The sequence below is a fragment of the Aythya ferina genome, assembly GCF_964211825.1.
Source record: "Aythya ferina genome assembly, chromosome: 4".
Lineage (NCBI taxonomy): Eukaryota > Metazoa > Chordata > Aves > Anseriformes > Anatidae > Aythya > Aythya ferina.
Window position 1 is genome coordinate 8738043 of NC_140300.1, and position 19116 is coordinate 8757158.

The window sequence follows — 19116 nt, forward strand, 5'->3', positions numbered from 1 at the left end:
CAGATGTCCTGGAAACAGATGAGCTTCAGATGATTGCTGCAGCTTATGTGAGCTCCCCAGGGCCTGCAGAAGAAAGTTCTTTTGATTTCTTCCCTCCCTCCTCCAGCTCAGCTCTGCAGCTCTCCCTGGCAGATGGCAGAGCCTCGTTTGTCCCAGGTAGCAGCTCCGTGCCAGCGCCTGGAGCTCTGCCCAGAGGCCTTGGGCCTCCAGGACTGCCCTTGGTGTATGCTTCCTCGCACACTCATCTTCTCAAACAGGCCAACAGCCCACCAGCAAACATGGGTTATGGTATAGATTGTGTATCCTGTTCCTATATTTCATTCACCAAAGAGGTGTCACTGCAGAACACCCAGGTTTACTTTGAGGACCAAAGAGGTGTCACTGCAGAACACCCAGGTTTACTTTGAGGTTTCTTGCCTGAGCCTTGAGGTTCTGCGTTTGCTGTTTGCCTGCCACCGCTGTGACACCACGATTACTGAGAGAGCTGTGAGGCAGAAGCACATTCACAAGGACACTTGAGAAGTTCCTTTCCACCTGTTTCTGAATAACTTTCCAAAATGGGAGTGTTCATTTTGTAACAGGCCTTTTCAAGTGAAGTAGCACTGCTGTGCCTCATGCCAACACAGGGGCTCCTCTTGTAATACCCTGATAGACGTTTCAGAGAGAAAACCTCCAGGCTGCCTGATGGAGAACTCCCAACACCCTTTCATTGCCCAAGAGGGACCTTCCAAAAACCCACGCTCAGCTACTTTGCTGTGTTTTCCTCCCATCTTTGTGCCTGTGGTTATATGTCTCGTTTTGCACACATAAAGCTTGTGTTCACATGTGCCAGTCTCTGGAGATCCAATTTTTTGTCACGGTTGTAGGGGCAATATCATAGAGGCCTGATTCTCTAATAAGGTCTCAATGCGCTGCTGATCGTACAGATGAAACCTGAGGCAACCCTCCCTCCATATCCTGCAAAACCAGGCAAAACCAGGCCCGAAAGCCAGCTGCCAGTCCCAGCCCTGCCACTCTGGCAAGCCCTAAGGAAAGCCACGGGAATGGATACGCCAGCAGCAAGGGATTCCCCACACCGTGGCAGATCTCAGCAAGGCGATCGGCTGGCTTCCCACTGCCCTTTAGGATTGCCACCTCGAGGCATTCACCCAGGGACAGGAGCAGGCCTTCCTTCCTCAGGGCTTTGCTGCTCGCAGGCCTAACCACATGTGTGTCCGCTCAGCAGTGGGTGGGAAACACGGAGGCAAGTGCCAACAAAAACAGGCCTGGAGGGACTGATCTTTTTTGGAAGTGCCAAAAGACTGAAGCGGCTGTAGTGCAGCTCGTGAACCTTGGTGGGGAGGGGTCGCGATGCACTGCCAGGCGTACGAGTTGGAGAGGTTCGGCAGTCAGTGCGGGCTGTGGAAATAGGCAGAGCAGCAACAGGGGAAGCTGAAGAGGTAAGTGCAGGCTGTGCAATGTTGAGGTGAGCTCTGGGACAGCAGAGGAGCAGCCTAAGCAATGGCCAACGTGCCCACAGCCAGCCTGGTAGTGCCCTGGAGAGAGCTCCACAGCATGGCTTGGTTTTGGCTCCAGGAGGAATGAGAGGTTTAGTGCTGATTTGTTGGTTTTCCTTTTTTATTTTTATTTATTTATTTATTTTCTTTCTTTCTTTCTCAGCCTGCTTCCTTCTCCCTTCCAGGCCCGCACGCCAGGCAGGAGTGCTGTCAGGGGAATATAGGTTGGATATGAGCCCAGAGCAGGGTCCAGATTTGGGAAAACTGCTTTCTAGTTTGTTCTAGGCACAGCAACTTTTCTGCACAGCACCCCAGAACATTTCTGCAGTGCTTTCAGACTGCCCCAGGTGTTAAGCTGTGCCATGAACACAAGAAAGCAGTCCCCTGCAGACCCACGTGTCTGCACCTGAATAAATAAAGACTCCAGAAAGCTGGAAATGCAACCGCTGTGCTGCGTGCAGGCAGTGGGGAGCACTAAAAACCATGCAGGTAAGCCACATGGCACCAGTATTTGAAAATCCCTTTTCAGAGCAGAATCAGTAGGACACAGCCACATCAGACACATATCATTTTTCTGTTCACAAATGCTTTTAGGCACTTAATCATAGCCTGTGGCATGTTCATGAGAGGATGTGCATCGGAGCGCACACTTGGTCCATATGCTCTGGAGCAATCCCCAGTTCTTACACAGTTACAGCCAAAAGTGGCACGAATTTGGGGAATATCATCTGTCTTGTTATCATTAAGAGGAGGGGTGTATTCCCTCCCATATATTATAACCACTGCTTTCTTCATTGTTAATCTCTTAAATGAGGCAGCTATTCCCAAATGCACCATCTTCTGTTAATACTATCATATCTTCAAAGCTTCTGATCTCTGCACCCAGATAGCTTTTGTTTCAATCTGTCCTTATCTGCAGTGTGATTTTTTTCCCTATTTTGCTTGCTCGGTAAAGTACATTTTTATACAAGCTGCCACAGATGCTCTGCATGGCCAGACTTCATCCTATTAATGTTCACCTTCAGTCAGATACCGCCTGCACGAGGCCTTTGGTGTTTATTTTTGATGGGGACTCAGCAAGGAGAGGCATATGCCTGCCACCAGTTTATGCCACTTGTCTTGGGGCTTTAATTTCTCCTCTGTGCCCCTTTTTGTAAAGCACCATTAAATAAGAGCCTGGCAGTACTGCCATGTGCTCAGGAGGGGTCTGGGAGCACAAAACTGTTTTCCCACACACAAGTGATCCCACCCCAGTCTAACCATTTTGCCCCATGAGAGAAGACAGGAGCAGCAAACAAATGGGGGAAAAGGGGAATTTAGTTCTATACAACAGGCATATCACCAAACAAGAAACTTTTAAGTGCAGTAACCCACTGAACATCACTGATGTGAGAGAAATCTCCAAACGGGAGGAGGATAAACCAGTCTCAGGGGACAGGATATGTGGGTACAACCCTCCAAACCTGGCTTTCCAACACCAGGGCTCGAGGTGCACTGCACCAGGCTGCTCAGGGAGGCTGTCACCTCCCCAGCATCAGATTTTTGAGCAAAAGCCATCCATTTGGAACAGTTGAAGTCAGTGCCTGCCCATGGTACTAGTGTGACTGCAGGACCTTCTGTGGGCTTATCTGTATTATCCTGTCACCCTCCACTTGCAAGAAAGTCACTTTCTGTAAGGGCAGGTAGCCAGTTTTGGGGATGGATGCTTATTCAAAAAGTAATTGCCTTCTTCTAGGTGACCAGCCCTGGCCCTTCTAGCTAAGGTTTTACATTGTGCTTTGCAATGCAAACACCACCTCCCTCTGCCAGCAGAGGAAGAGGTTGACTTGGAGCCAAGAGAAATTAATTGTTCTCCGCTCATTGCCCAAGCTGAGTGAAGCACTGAAAATAAACAAATAGCATATGTGCCTGCTCGGGTTTACCATTTTACATCCCAGGTTGCGCTATTTCAGTGGAGGATTCTTAGGAGTGGTTTCAACCTCAGCACCCTCTGGAAGAGGCAGGTACCCAGCTCTCCTCGCTGTGCAGATCCAGGCAAACACGGGATGCATTTGAGCACTGCTCAGGCTCATGCACCACGCTGGGCATCAGTGGGAATCAGACCTGAACGCTGCTCAAGGTAAGGCTGCGCTGAGCTGAAATAACTGCTCTTTTCAGGTGGGTGGTTCTTGCAGCACCCTCCCAGGATCAGTCACCGCCACGGGTTTATCCAGGTGGGAATGGCAGCGCACGGCACGGAACAGGGCTGGCGAGGAGACGCAAGAGGGAGCACAGGACAGTGTTTAATAATGAACATCTGGCTCTCAAAGCACAGGCTGCGAGGGGCTGATTTATAGGCACTGAGACAATAGACTATTGTGCTGTATCACAAGGACCATTTGACTCGATCTCTTCATTCTTACAGATATATGAACTGCCCATCTCTTATAAATGATCTCCTCCTTTCTTAGGTTCTTGACTTCTTGCTTCTTTTCTCTCTTGCTTTTTTTTTTTTTTTTCCTTGAGGATATTTCTGGTCTGAAATATATAAATATCTGACACTGATGCATTAATTCTTTTTTTTTTTTTTCCTTAACTGTGGCCAATGATAGCATGTGAGAGTGTTGTCCAAGGGGGATTTTCCTACTTGTAGCAAAACCAGATCCTCTCACCATGGCTTATTCTAGCATGTGTGTGCAGGGCTGCATGTACTGGGGGTAATGTGACCAGTCAATCAATGGTAATTATGATTGAGTGAGGACCAAGAGATCAGGTGTTCAGCTGCAAGCCACAAAGCTGCTCTTCCCAAGTTCTTAATGAATGGTGTCACCAAACATTAATGAGGCCTTGAAAATCCCTTGAGAAAATTGATTCTACATTGTTATTGTGTAACTAGGAAAACAAAGGCACAGTCAAGTCACAACCCGAATTAGGAACTGTGATTCTGGGAGACCCCAGTTCTTGGGTTCCCAGTGCTGGTGCCAAGGGCCCCGTTCTCATTTGTTCTGTGCTGTATTTCCCACCAATGCAAAGTGGAGGAGGAATGCTGTTTGAGAATTGAAGGAAGCGTTTATTATCCCCTCTGTTTTCCATTTCCTTTGGTCCAAATAATACTGCAGAGTAGAAGACCAGAAGAGAGACCCTGCTCTCTAACAGAGTATGTTAGAAAAGTGTCTGAAAACTTAGCATGCAACATCCAGGAAATGTCAGCACTAATATTGTTTGTGCAACGTTAATTCAGGCCCCTCCATGCATATGCATTTGAAGACAGACTATAATTACACACATTGTTTCCTCTAGTCCTCTGCCTCATTTAATACTCAAAAAGGATGATGCTCAATTAGTGAGCAGCTAGTCAATAATCTCTTCTATCCCCATTGTTCAGTGGAAGGGTCCTGTGTCTTATTTAACGCCCATCTTTCAACCCTGCTCTGAATACAGAATTAGTTGCTTTCTCCTGGGCATGTCTTTTGAACTCTTTGGCATTTTGGCACTTCACAAATATTACTGCTTTTGGTAGCAGACTGGGAGTTTAGTACCATGGCCATCCCCCTTGTACCTGCAAAGAAGATGAGATGTGGACCGAGGTTTGATACGCTCTTTAAGTTTGAGTGTCCAGTTTGGGATGCTAGCGAGCAGATTATTTCATTTTTAAGCACTTGATATGACCAAAGCCTACTGCCAAATATCCTCACTTTGGAATTACCACCGTGCAGGTCTTTCCCCACAGACTAGCAGTGCTGGGCTTGCAATTGCTTGTCTGTGAGTTGGAGAGATGCTGTGCAGGAGCTCTGAGCCTTGGCTCTCAGCACTGCCAGGTGGATCAGGCTCATTAAACATGGAGTAAACCCAACAGATCTGTTTCGACAGGTCCAGCCAGCCGGAGCAGTAGGGCTGAACCTCCTGGCCAGGCTGTCAGCAGGCAGCCTGGACTTGGCCGCGGGGTTGTGGTGGGCAGGAGGTGAACACACTGAGCTGAAGCCTGCTCTGGAGGCTGATCAGGCAAAGCAAATATAGCCCAGGACTCTGGGTTTCAAGATTAAAAATTAAGTGTCTGTCTTTGGAAAGTGTCACCCAGAAGTTGCAAGCCAGTTTTGAAAATCCACTGCAAGCAATTTGTCTGCAGTCATATGGGAAATCTGTGGCAGGCTGGAAATACATCACGGACATCCATCTCCCTGCCCCGTGTTTTAATAACAGGGCTGTACTTCCCAGATACTCATCTACTTAGTTATTTTTTCCTCTGTCAGAAACATTCTTTATGCACTTCTATTTTTTTTCCGCAAAAGCTTTACAAAAGTGGATCTCTGATTTGGGCTGTTTCTTTACACAGGATAGTGAGGGTATTTTAATGAATATTGTTCATAGAGCCCTACGAAAATATTTTTGATGATCAATTCTGAATACATTTGCTGGCCTGCAGAAGCATAATGTGGTGAGAATTTAGTTAACCAGGAAAATGGGATGCAAAGTGACCTGCAGCTTGTCTAAAAGGTCTAAAAGCATTTTAGGAACCACATCAGAAGAGGCAAAATGCTACAGTGTGTTGCATTCCTAAACACTGGTGAATTAGGGTAAGCAGAAATGCTGTTCTATGATGTAGCACTTGGAGAGCAGCTAATCAAACCCCTTGGCTTTGTGCAATTTCTACCGAATACTTCTGGGCACAAGATGGGTCTTTTAAAAATTTTCTAATGATGAAAAGTTTCTGGCTCTCCTTGTTAGTGTTCTTCTGTGCATGTTTTAGGAAAGCTAACCAGCTCATTGCAACTGATACTTGATTTTTACAGAAACTCTGAATACTCGGAGTGGAGCTGAGCTAAATGCAGACATCAGTCCAAGCCATTGGCTCGGAGACAGGCAGGCCAGAGCTCCACGGCTGTCCTTAACCAAGTTAGTCAAAGCTTGGTACACATCTAAGAGGAGCACAGTTACCTCCACACGAGTCTGAGAAGGTTATTGTGAGAACTCCTTTTCAGACAATTGTTCCTGTACTTCTTTACCTGCATGCCATGGAAATAGTTTAAGAGCAAAGTCATCCTCTCTGCAGGGTGCAGAGCTCTACTGGCTATTTTAAGACGCAGAGGCAGCGGGAGAGAAAGGACTACTGATAATTTGAGAAATGACAATCACTGTGCAAGGGCAAGGAGAGCAAGTGCCACTGACTCAGAAAATTGTGTGCCAGCCAAAGGGCTGCAAGGCAAAGGGATGTTGGAGTGACACCAGCCACACGACCCGGTCTGGGGAGGCTGGTGTTCCCTTCAGATGATGTGAGCTTGCAGCCATGGATGTTGCAAAGCCACCGTTGGTCAATTGTGAACTACTTCTGAAGAGTGGACTGTGAACAACCTCTTCCTGAAGCCTGCATTTACCTCTGCAAAATCACACTGCAGAGATTTGTGTGGCAGGAGAGTTATGATTTAAAGACAGATTCTGTTCTTGTGGCAGAGGATGAGCGAGGTGATCTCTGGAGAGCCATTTGTTTAAGCCACAGCAGTTACTTGATGATTAGGTGGCGGAGAGCAAACTTAAAGACCAAGCAGTAAAACCTGAGGGGTTATTTTGGACCAGATTCTTCCTAGATTAACTTTCGGTAACAGAAACAGTTAAAATATCAGGAACCAAATCAATGAGCTAGCCATGTGGAGGGGCCACTTTCTCCAATAACTGACTATAGAGGGGCCACAGACAGGATAAGTATCTGACTTGGACATCTGAGGTCTGGTGGGATGTATCTGACCCATGCCATGAGACAGAGAACGTGAATTCAAGAGGACTCGGTGTCATTCACTGCTGAGGTAAAGGTGGGTCTCTGAGTCACAGAGAAAACAAAAGCCTCTGCTAAAAAATGATTGAGAAAATTTTTATAGGAATTCAGATGAAACACTGCAAAGATGTTTAGAAAGTGTGGTATTGCTCATGAAAAGTTCATTGCTGAAATATAGTGGCAGGCTCAAAGATGATGAGAAATAAACCCAGGGATTGAAAAATGTTTTCCAGAAATTACAGATATATTGGTTCATGATACACTATGAAACATATAGTGTCCTTAGAGCAACACAGAGCATGAACCACTTCAGCGCTACCCAAAAGAGTAAACTGCCCAACCCCCCCGTGCAGTTACTTTTCCACCCATAAAATGGGTGAAATTATTTACTGATTTTAACCCAAAATGTTTTCCTTGCCCTGGGCTCTTTCCAGCTTCCAAATCCTGTCATCATTAGCAGGATTTCTGGCTTCTGGATTTCATGATGGATTTGTAGGCTGGTAAGACCCAATTGCTCCTTCATCAATCATTCACCAAAGCTGGGACCAACTGGTCTTGGTACAAGCCCATACCACTGCATACAGAGCAATAGTAAGAAAATGAAGGGCTTTTAAAAAGAATCCTTTTTTTTTTTTTTTTTTTTTTTTGACATATTGTCCAGAGGGAAATGGGAGAGAGAGATTTGGAAGAAATGGCAGACAAGTGTTAAGAAGCTGTCAGTGTAATGCTGGCATGTGTTAATTAATGCAAGGGAGAAGACGATTATACTGAAATTATACAAATAGCCCTATCTCAGGTTAGCAGCAATTGACTGGAGTTTAAATCACTCACCAGAATTAATTAAACATTGCATCCAAATGCCTTGGAAATTATCGCAGTGCAAATCGCCCCAGAACAATAGCAGGCCTCATCATTAGTTGGTATGAATTGGTTTACTCCACTGACTTCAATGTACCTTATCAAACCAGTGCCTCCGAACAATGGAAGGCAATAATCAAAGGACTTATTTCAACCTCTGAACAATTCCAGCTGCAGCTCAGAAGAGCAAAGGATATTGTTATCAATTTTCTCAGCAGAAAGTCCCAGTGCCAACTCATGTTACCAGACCAAAAGCCATTATGGAGAAGAAAAGATAGCAGCCTCAAGGGCTGGCTCTCTGCTTCTGAGGAGAAACCCTGAAATGGGCCAAATTTACCACGCTGTGCTTTGTGCCAAGGCAAGCATAGACACCATCCTCCCAGACCCCATGGTCTGCAGTAGTTCTGTGGATATTTCCCCATGGGTACCACCCACTTTTATGGTTTTACCAGTTGGAGAAAATCAACATCACCCACACCAGGGCCAGATGGATGGGCTTCTTGGTTGGGGCTGCCCTCAAATTGCTAAGATATCTTGAGGTGCAAGGCCTTTGGAGACATCTGGACTTTGGTGAGCTTTTGGGATCCCTCAGCTTCAGATGTGACGTAAAAGCTCCTCCAAAATCAGCTGGATTGTTCAGTGTGGAGAGCTGTACAAGTGGGAATGGGGAGGACGGTTCAGGAAAGGTGTGTGTTGGGGTGAAGCCCAGCATTCCTGCTGTGTGTGCTTGCCCCTCTTAGATCCTGCTACACACCTCCCTTAAGACCCTAAAGGTTTTGGTGCAGAAAGTCCTTAATCTTCAAGTTGCAGGTAACACTAATCTGAAAAGCCTCCTGTAGCTGTAAAAATAATTCAAAACTGCGGATGTTCACAGCTTGTAAAGCTCCTTACAACTGCATGAAAACCCAAGTAAATACACAGGAAACCCATGTACCCATCACCCGTGAACAAATTAAATTAGCAGCCAGCCTGTTACCAGCGTCCTTGTGTTACAAACATGTCGAGCACTCATCTCCGTTAGACACCACGGTGCCTTTGTAGTGCACTTCCACTCGGCCTGCAGAGCCACCAGCCGACTTAGTCACCCCAGATAAGCAAAGCCTTCAATCTTCTGCCCACCACATTACAAGCATGCCCTTCCCGGCTCTTTTTTTCTTCTCTTGCTGGACTTTTTGACGCAGGCTGCCTCCCTGCAGCGACATTTTCTTCTCCACTGCCTGGGGACTCTCCTCTGACGGCTGGTGATGAGGTGAATTTGCTCTACATGAGGGACAGTTGCTGCTCCTCCCATCGCCTAAGGAGAGCAGTGATTATTTCCTTACCAAGAGTTACTCCAGGTTTCTGGCATCGGCACCGCCTGGCATGTCACGGGGAGATGGTGCCAACCCTCACAACTTCCAGCATGTCTCTTGGCTGCTGGACTTCCAGGCACTGGGCCCTGGTCCCTGTGGGTCTGGTACTTGGGATTTTGTGGGATAACCAGCAACCCTCAGTCTACAGCAGAGTTTTGCTGTGCCCCTGCCACCTCTCCCAACTCACTTTTCTCTGTTATTTGTTCCCCTTGCTCCTTTTTTCACTGCATTCCACCCCCCCCCCCCAAAAAAAAAATACTACAAAACACTTTTCCCTTCCTGTCACTCATTTTTCCCTGCTTCTTTACTTCCTATAGCTTTCTTCTATTCACTCCCACTAGATCATGTCTCAGGCTTCAATAACGTGGGGGTTAAAAAGATCTTTGAGGTGGCCTACTCCAGGGTGCCCTGTCAAGCCTGCAGCCACCGTGCTGGGTCCCCATCCTATTCCCACTCCCACTCCATTTGCTCTCCCTTCCAACAGTTTCTCCCTTATTCCTTCAGCTTCCTCCTGCCTTGGTTCAGGCTGTCTGGCACCCAACATGGAGAGGAGCAGACTGGCCACCAGCCCAGAGACACCATCTCTCTGCTTCCCTTCTCTTCCTGTGGCACTGGGGACATGTGGCAAGTGACATGGCTGAGGAGAAGCAGGGCCCAGAGCAAGGTGGGCACTTTTCCTTTCATCTTCGTGGTGACCTGGCAGTGACACTGTACTTAGGTCACTGGTGCCTGGTTCAGAGCCTCTCAGATGATTTCTTTCATTACTCTGTCAACAGTGCATTAGGGACAATTTGAATTGAGGGGGAAAGTCAGGATCATTGGTTCATTTTTGACACAGGGCATATCCATGACCATCATCCTGGCCAGGTTGTTTCTCTCTGAAGGTGCTTTGCATTTTCCCTGCTCTGTTACTGCAAAATGCTTGTGTTGGGCTGCATTTCAGCATCACGGCCTATGCTTCCTGCAGGGCCCATGGCTTGTTTGCAAGCCAAGAGGCTTTCTACCACCTGCAGTGGGGTCCCATGCGCACATTTGTCTCACATGGAGCCACCCCTCTGGGGACTGCCAGGACACTTGGTGGTGCAGTGGATGCCAGCAATGCCATGGGGGAAAATAGAAGGCCAGGAACTGGAATAGAAGGCCAGGAATCTGCTGCTACCCATGGCTCTGAGGTGCCCTTCCTCATATTCTATCCACCTGTAAAGCTCTCCAGTGTGTGCACAACCAGAGTTGGAGCATTTTGGAGAGGCACGGTGAGCAGCCAGGGCTAGGTCAATCCATGTGTGCTCTTGAAGGTCAACACAGGAAGGCAGCCCCATGGAAAAAACAACCTTCCTCTGCACCGCTCACCTCTGTCACCTCTCCTGTGAGTGATCAAACTCCCAGCATTGGTCTGGAAGCTTTCCAGATCTCTGCTAATCTCTGCAAGTTTTCTGTCTGCCTTTTCCTATCTTTGTGGTGCTTGGCAATTTTCTCATCCAGTTATTCAAAACTGATCCTACTATGCAAGGGGCATTTAGAAAAACAGAAAAAAAAAATGTTTTGTCCAAGAAAAAAAATGAGTACCGTCATCTAGCTGGAGGAAAACTGAAAAATTTTAATTACTATGTGAATGGCATACACAGAAGGACATGATTTCCACATGTGTTCAAGGAACTAGCGCATTCCTTTGTAATTACTGTGCAGCTGACAGCATTAGGCATAAACAGGAGCAGTAAGCAGTGTCAGGAGGTTTAGAAAAAGGAAATGTGATATCCAGAAAACTGTGTTTCAGAATAATGCTTGTTTTAAAAATAAGCATATGTAACAAATAAAGGGTAGGGAAAGGTATAGTGAAAGGAGCCAAATCATCAGAAAGAGAACCAGGTTGGAAAAACTGACAGGACCAAAGCACCCTTTGGTGACAGAAAATGCTTTGGGAGGAATATAGCCCATAACCTAGCCCAAACTAGGCCACTGCTGCTTTATGCTGTAGCTGCACTCAAGACACCCGAGGAGCTGGTGGTTTTTGGATGAGTCATCTCACAGACCTTCCAGGTGTGGGATAGGAAATCTGTTTGTGTGTTGCAGGACTTGATCCGCTATCCAACAGCCTGTTATGCAGGGCAGATAAGCACTGTGTCTGGCAGGGAAATCTCTGCTTTTGATACTCCATATCTTTTAGGAGAGAGACAAAAATAAAATAGAGCTGAGCTTGACTGTCCATACAGGACTCCTTTGGAGCATTGCAGTTTCAGCACAAAGATAAATCAAATTCTCAACAAAACCATCAGCAGGCTTTAAAATCTTGTCTGTGGGGGCCTGAGGGTCAGTGTGAAGGTTGGTGGTGCAGGGTGCTGTCAGGATGTCTGCAGGGGCCTGCCAAGCCACCTGTATTGGGGCATACTGGGCTGGTGGAGGCGTGAGGCCACCAGGACCAATGCTGTGGTGGGACATGGCCTCCTGGAAGGCAGAGATGTCTTGGCCATGGATGAGTCCTGAAAGCCTGTCTGGTGACTTTGGTTCATGGTTGAAGGCCATCAAGAAGTGCCACTATCACGATAAGTCCCACAACAAGCCCATAACTGAGAAATCCCCCATGGCAGCCCACATCCCTCAGCTCTCTGATGCATGGAGATGGTTTCTGCAGGCATGGGGCCTGTCACTGTCAGCAACACCTCGGGGAAGAGCTCATGAGAACTTGTTAGTGGGCAGTGCCTCCCACGGGAGCTGAAGGCTTTGAAAACACCTGGCTGGGTACCAATTTTTAGACACACAATTGCCCATTGCCCTCCTGTGCCTTATTTCTGCTCATGTACAGTTGCTGCAGGACTAACGCAGGGAAAATGACAGAGCCCTTTGCCCCACTGTCAAACTACAATCACGTAATGGAGAGGAGAAGCTGGCTCAGGCCTGTTTCATGCAATGCTGTGACATGGGGAGAGCAAAAGGGAAGCCAAAGCTGTATTTCAAATAAATAACTTTAATAGCCACCCATGTTTTGGCAGGCGTAGACTCTGTGCCAAGGCTCAAAAGCGTTTCATGAGAGGCTGAGTGTAAAGGCAGCCATGCAGATGAATGTCTTGATGTTGCTTATGTCTTACAGCTATTGTCCCCTGCCTGTATTAATGTGGTTGGTAGACAAAGGGCTTAGCAGACTAGCACATAAAAATGCCAAGCTGTAAAGACACAGTGAATCAAGATTTCAGCTTGTCTGTGTTTACAGGAGGCCGGGTCTCTCTTGTAGAGGATGTAAATGGCAATCAGCGACGAGCTGCCATCCCCAGGGGGAGCTGACCCTGCTTCTCTGTGGGGAAATTCCCACTGGCCAGGTGAAAAGCAGCAGGACAAGTTCAGCAGACACCAAAGCAAAGGGAAGCCTCCAGTGCCGCACGGGTTCATGTGTGCAGCTGGTCCAGAGGATGGAAAGTCTCCTCAGTGGTGTTGCAGCATGGAGTAGAGGTGATCTGGCATTTCAGAACTGTTTCACTGTCATCAGCTCAGTTCCCTCTGGAAGACTGCTGTGTTATGACTTTGTACTACCTGCACACCTCCTTTGGAGGCTGCAAGCCATTCCTCTTGCCCCACGAGGCATTTGGTCACCTCTGAGCACAGTTTCCGGTCCCACATCTTCCCTTCCCCATGAGATTTGGGGAATTGGGACCCATAATGGCTGGAGGCATGGACAGAGTAGTAAGTGATGAACCTCTGTACAAGTAACATTAGGTGAGGTGAACTCTCCTCAACCTTTTTCCAAGCGCAGGACTGAAGTTATTTATTGAAAACTTCAGCATCGTGGGATCTCTGTCCTCCAGTCCAGTAGAAGAAGGTCTTTGTTCTTGGCATCTTTTCAGAAAATCCTTGTTTTGCCTGATATTTTTAACATACATTAACAATTTTCTACACTTCAGAACACTGTGTTTGTTTTATCAGCTCTGATGTACTTCCTCTCTCCCTCTTTGTCATATGTTGCTTTTTTATTTCTAATCAGAGCATCATTTTGCCACAGAAGGGATCTGGAAAGGATTTTAGCCAATGTTATTTTCTTTATTGATTGTGGGACTGTCATTATTTTGGCTTCAGAAAACATTGATTTCCATTAGCCTTCTGTCTTTGCCTTTCCTCCTGCTTGCTCATAATTTGCTTATCATTTTCTTAGTCTGGAGGAATTAGCCCTTCTGAATCACCATACTTGTGTGCATGCATATGCCATTTATTAACTGGGATTGTCCCATGTTTCCCTTATTAAGCAGGAAGTGCCTGAGCATTTGTAGTGTGAGATGTACACATACACACACAAAAAAGCATAAACCTTCCTTAAATGTCAACAACACTTCACAGCTGCATTCAATCCTACGTGTAACTCCAGCCCTGTGTTTCCTGTATAAGGATATGTCTAGGGTAAGGTGAAGATGGGCACAGCCCATATAGAAACACTTCATGGCTTGAAATGACTCTAGAAGGGTCAATGAACATGGGGAAAATGTAGATTTAGTAACTACATTTAGCTAGGGAGCAGCTCAGCCCACATCTCCAGCTCCCAGGTGAACACATTCAGTGCATGCTGCAGCTCCCATGGGCAAGGGAACCCTTTGGGCTCTGCAATTGTGCTAAGTAAAAAGAGGTTTCCTGTTTTACAGACATTGGTTTTAAACACTCCTGTACCCCTTGGGACAGAGTTTCTCAGCATTTAAAGGCTGCAGCACAGTCTGGGGGCAGAGCAATTGTCCCAGGACAGAAGTGTGTAGCAGGAGCAAGGAAGCTTTATCAGGATCCTGCAGAGCTTCTCCCTTGTCCTTGCACCCTGGCACATGGTGCTACCCCTGTCCTCCTCATATGAGACAACTTGGGGGCATACAGAAGCCCTAAGCATATCTGCAGTTTGCGTGTGAGAAAACCCTAAATGTATCTGCAGACACCAACACTGAAGGTCAAACACAAAACCAAGAGGAGTCTTGTTTAGAGGTGGCCTTGTTTTGCTCTGGAAGAGACTCTTTGCCCCCACAAAAGCACACAGGGGTCTTTCTGCTCCAGCAGAACCAGGGGGTTGGCTGAAGCTTTTCTGGAGGCCCCTTGCACACTGCCAAGCTCCAGCACACCCCACACCAGCTGCAGGTAGGGAGTGACTTTATTGCCCCCTGATACACAGCACCTGATAAATGCTTGAATGTGTAACTGCAGGAGACCACAGCTGAAGCCATAGAGCCCAGTGCCTTTTGAAATGCACCCACAGGCCCTAGAAGAAGACTGGCCAAGCAGAAGACATAGGATTTGATTGTGCAAACAGGCTGGCAAGGAGGCATCACAGACACAGAAATGACTGTAGACCCTGTGCAGGAGAAGAGGAGGAGTGGAAAGGATGTGAGCTTTGCTTGTTAGCTCATTAGCTAGGCACCTAAATGCTTTGTGATACCACTGGCTATGGTTATGCAGCCTCATTTTTGAAGTAATTTGTTGCAGGATTAGCAGAAGGAGGGAAAATCTTTGCATTGACCGCAGAGGAGTGAGCAGGAACACGGGATGTGCTGTCAGCAGGGCAGGCCTGCTGGAAGAATGAACACTTCAGAGAAGAGGCTGAAATTTCAGATTTGTCTTCCTTTTAGGAAGATATGAAACATTCCACAGCTTCACAACAGCCTTGAAATATTACTGTGAAAACTTTCATCAAAAAAAAAACTACTGCAAAGTTACTGCAAAGTCTGATTTACTAGATTCTTAGTGTGTTGAGAGGCTAACTTGTGGCTGAATAAATGTTTTTCTGCGAAGAAAAAAGAAATCTCAGTAACACTTCATTTGTGTTATAAACCTTTTGTTTCCCCCAAGAAAAATAATGATATTCCCCAAATCCTGCCAGTTCCTCCCGGGCAGGAGTGTGGGAGGCTGGAACTGGGAGCTGCAAAAATAAGTCACCTGCTAAATATCACTGCTAGGCAGGCATCACTCCAAGGAGAGGATGCAGAGGGAGCACAAGAATAAATACGGTTTTGTATTGAGTAGCAAAAGCACTCAACAGCAGACACTGGAAGGAGAACAAGAGGCTGTTTCTTTTGGAAAGGATGTCAGCTTTCTGTTACAGGAGCAAAGGACCTAGAAAACCCGGTTAAATGTATGCTGTCTCAGTCGCAGTCATGTTTGCGAGTACTTTTGTTTGTAGGCTCCGGAGTGAAGTGAAACTGAGCTAGATCCAAGAATGATAACAGGAGTGTGTACGGGCCTGTGCCAGGAGCCAGCACTCCGTTCTCTGCACGCGTCAATGGCTCTTCCGTCAGCAAAAGGCATGCACGGCGAGATAAGAAGACGCCTCCATTAAAATTACAAGGCTGATAGCTGCGGATGCGCTTGGACTCCTGCAGTGCCACCAAGTTCCTGCCCCTTACGTAGGAGAGGCAGAGGGACACTGGGATGGTTGTTTTGTGGCCCTTGGGAGCTTGCAGCAAATGGGTCCATGGCAGCCAGCTGCCGCAGGAGGATGTGACAGGGTCTTTGCTACCAGTAAGGGCTGCTGTCAGCTTGGCTTCATCTCCAGCTGCCCTGAGGTCTCCCTTCGGTAGCAGCACACCCTTCATCCTCCCAGAAGAAGACCTTGTATCTCTTGCCGCTAGATGCAAAGTTGTGTCTTCATGGTGGCCTCCTTCCCAGGGGCCCAGAGCACCTGGCCACGGCATTTTTAAGTGTTGACACTGCCAAATTGCTTTAGAAGAAAAGGGTCTGAGAGTGATTGCATCTCAGCTTATCTCTGCTGGTGACTGTTGTAGTCAGTTCACTATCTCTGCTGTAAAGTTGCTTTTGTTTGTGGCGTGAAATATCACTGTGTCCTCTCACCTCATGGGCTGGCATCAGGCTGGGGAGATAGGGAGAACAATGATTTGTGAATTTATGAAGAAGCCTCGGCTTCTTCTTTTCCTATGTAGAGCAACACTGCAGATGTAAAAGGTGATATTCCCAGCCTGGGAGCTGACTGGGGGTTATGTGAGGGTGGCAGCTCTGCGGTTGCAATCTGGGGCTTCTTCCAAAATGTAATTAAATCAAGTTTTGTAAGCTCCGCTGTGCTGCACAAAACCATGACAGGCAAAGGAAAAGTTTAATAGGCAGAGCAGCTAGAGAAATAATGAGATTTTAAAGCTCAATTTGAATAGAACAATGAATTAGAAAGGTTCCTCAAAATGTAAAGAATTAGTAAACTTTCTTAGTTCTCTTAGAGTAAAGTAAAAAATGTGTTCTCTGCCCTAGAAAGATTATCTAAATCCAGTATAATGCCACATTAGCAACATGCTATTTCATTTAATTTAATTCTGATGCCACGAAGCATACACAGGAAGGTGCCCTCTTTTCCACATGCCTCCCTGCATTGCTCCACTCTGATATAACGGGCTCAAAACCCACCTGCACTGTCACCAAGGAGTGCTGGATTATTTCCAAGGATAATTTTTCAGGATGACAACACGCCTTACCTAGTAGTCATTACTTTTGTCATCATCTGCAACCAGACACCGAAACAAAAAGAATTTTGCCATAGTGTCATCCATTGCCTGGATGAGCCCAATTAAATTGACCAAAGATGTGGTTTAGCTGATTTTCCCTCTCTCTCTCTCTCTCTCTCTTTTTTTTTTTTTTTTCTTCTTCTGGGTTTTCTCAAATGCCAATACAAGCTGGAGGGATTAGATCAGTATAGACATTTAAGACACGTGAGGAAAAAACCTGGAAAAACAGAAAATCAGCTGTCAATTTCCAGTCAATCACATTTGAGGACAGGATATAAGCCAGGAAAATGATTACAGGAGTGCGGCTGGGCAAGGATGATGGCATGTACGAAGGATTTGGATGTCAGCCCTCAAACAGGCAGAGATGCTTGCAGTCTGCCCTGTCTACAAATGACAAGACCTAAGTGTGGGATCAATACGAGGCTGACATGCTAAATCAATGTAAAAGATTATATCTAAACTGTGTGTCACGAATCACATCTAACTACAGGCACTGAAAAAGAGAGAGGCAAGTCACAGTGACTGAACAATTACATTTCAACCTGATCTGTGTTTGCTTACAGAAACATTTGCACTTGTTCCTACCTGCTGTCTCAAGTGACAAGCATGAAGACAAGGGATTTGAAGGCTCAGAAAATGAAGTGGAGCAGTATAAAGTTGACACGGGGCCGACCCGGTAGGTCTGTCCTCTTCGTGACCAGCATGGCAATTGCAGCCATCTCACATCTCCCTGCTCCTGGAGATTGGATGTGGACATAAAATGACTGAAAATACTAAGCCAAGAGCAGATTTTTTTCCTGATAAAAATCCAGAGGCCTTGGAGAAGTACTTGGGTGATTCAGGCTGGGCTGTGGGATTTTGGTACTGTGGATAACCAACCAGACTGTGGGAAAAGCCGTGGCCAGAAACACCCAAATCTGCCAGGTCACCCCAGTGAGGAGCATTTATTGTGGCCAGTGAAGCAAGCATATGGCAACCACTGCCTCAGTCAAATGCCTGGGCAATGCTGAGGCAGCGCCCAGCAGCCCAGCACAGCCAGTGTAAGAACACCAACAGCCTTCTGACTCTGGCTAATGGTCCCCCATGGTGGGTTCCTGCCCCATCCGAGCAAGGAGGAAGATCTCTGCCAGCAGTTGACCATATCCTGAAGCAAGTGTTAAACTTGACGACATGTTGGCCAGTAATACGAAGACAAATACAAAATTATTATTTTAATAATTAAAAAATTAAAGTCGGGTCAGGACAATACCTTTGGCCCAGACTGCACTCAAAGACATTTTCTCTACATCTGTAATGGCCTCCTGTTTCCAATCTGTGCAATTTTGGCCTTGAAAATGGTGTCATTAAATGTTATCTAATCTCTCCTCTGTGCATGGTTCATGGGTCTGAGGCTGTGATAGCTCAGGGAGAGCCGTGCCATTGTGAGCTGCTTTGAAGGCATTTGTAGGGCAGATACATTCCTATCTGCAAGGCAGGCCCGGGAGCATAAGACACCTATTGTCTCAGCCACCGAGGGAGGCCAGGTGCTCTGCATAAAGCCTTCAGCACGCTAAGGAGATAAATGCTGACTCTTCTGAGCCACCCACACTTTCTGTCCTCTCTCTTTTGCATAACTGACATCAGTGTTTGCTGGTGTCACTGAACACACATATCCTGGTGTCTATGAGCAACCTGCTCTAGTGGGAGATGTCCCTGCCCATAGCAGGGGGGTGGAATTGGATGGTCTTTAAGGTCTCTTCCAACCCAAGACATTTCATGCTTTTATCCAGATGTGCCTGCCATTTGGAGCCATCAATCTGCACTTGTTCTTGCAGGAGTCCTTCCAGCTCATAAATCCATGTGTCTCCCAGGTGTCCCCTGAGCATGGAGGGGGTCACTCGGTGTGAATTGTTCTTGACCAATTCTGTCACCCAAAATTGCATTGGTCTGGGAGTGAGTCACTCGGATTCAACAAAAGAAGTAACTTTATCTCAGACTTCACGCGAGTCCACATTAATCACTCTGTAAGGGAAATGTGTGCCCATAAAGAAGGGAGCTAGAATGGAGGTGATTTGCAAGCTGGCAAGGAGTGTTTGGTTTGCATCCATTTGCATTTAGCTAAGTAAATATCTTGAGCTCCTGGTGTGCAAAGACCCTGTCTTGTACGGGAGAGAGAATGAGTAGCGGGGCTCCAGATCTTCTCCAGAGGCTGGCCGCACTGCCAG

The 19116-nt window shown here is 46.8% G+C and overlaps 1 long non-coding RNA gene across 1 annotated transcript; it reads left to right on the forward strand.

The window, feature by feature from the left end:
* The first annotated feature begins 1360 nt into the window (after positions 1–1360).
* Positions 1361–18275, forward strand: LOC311436565. The gene is made up of 2 exons (XR_014692943.1): positions 1361–1439; positions 17476–18275. It is a non-coding gene; the product is annotated as an uncharacterized lncRNA (long non-coding RNA).
* Positions 18276–19116: the final 841 nt, after the last annotated feature.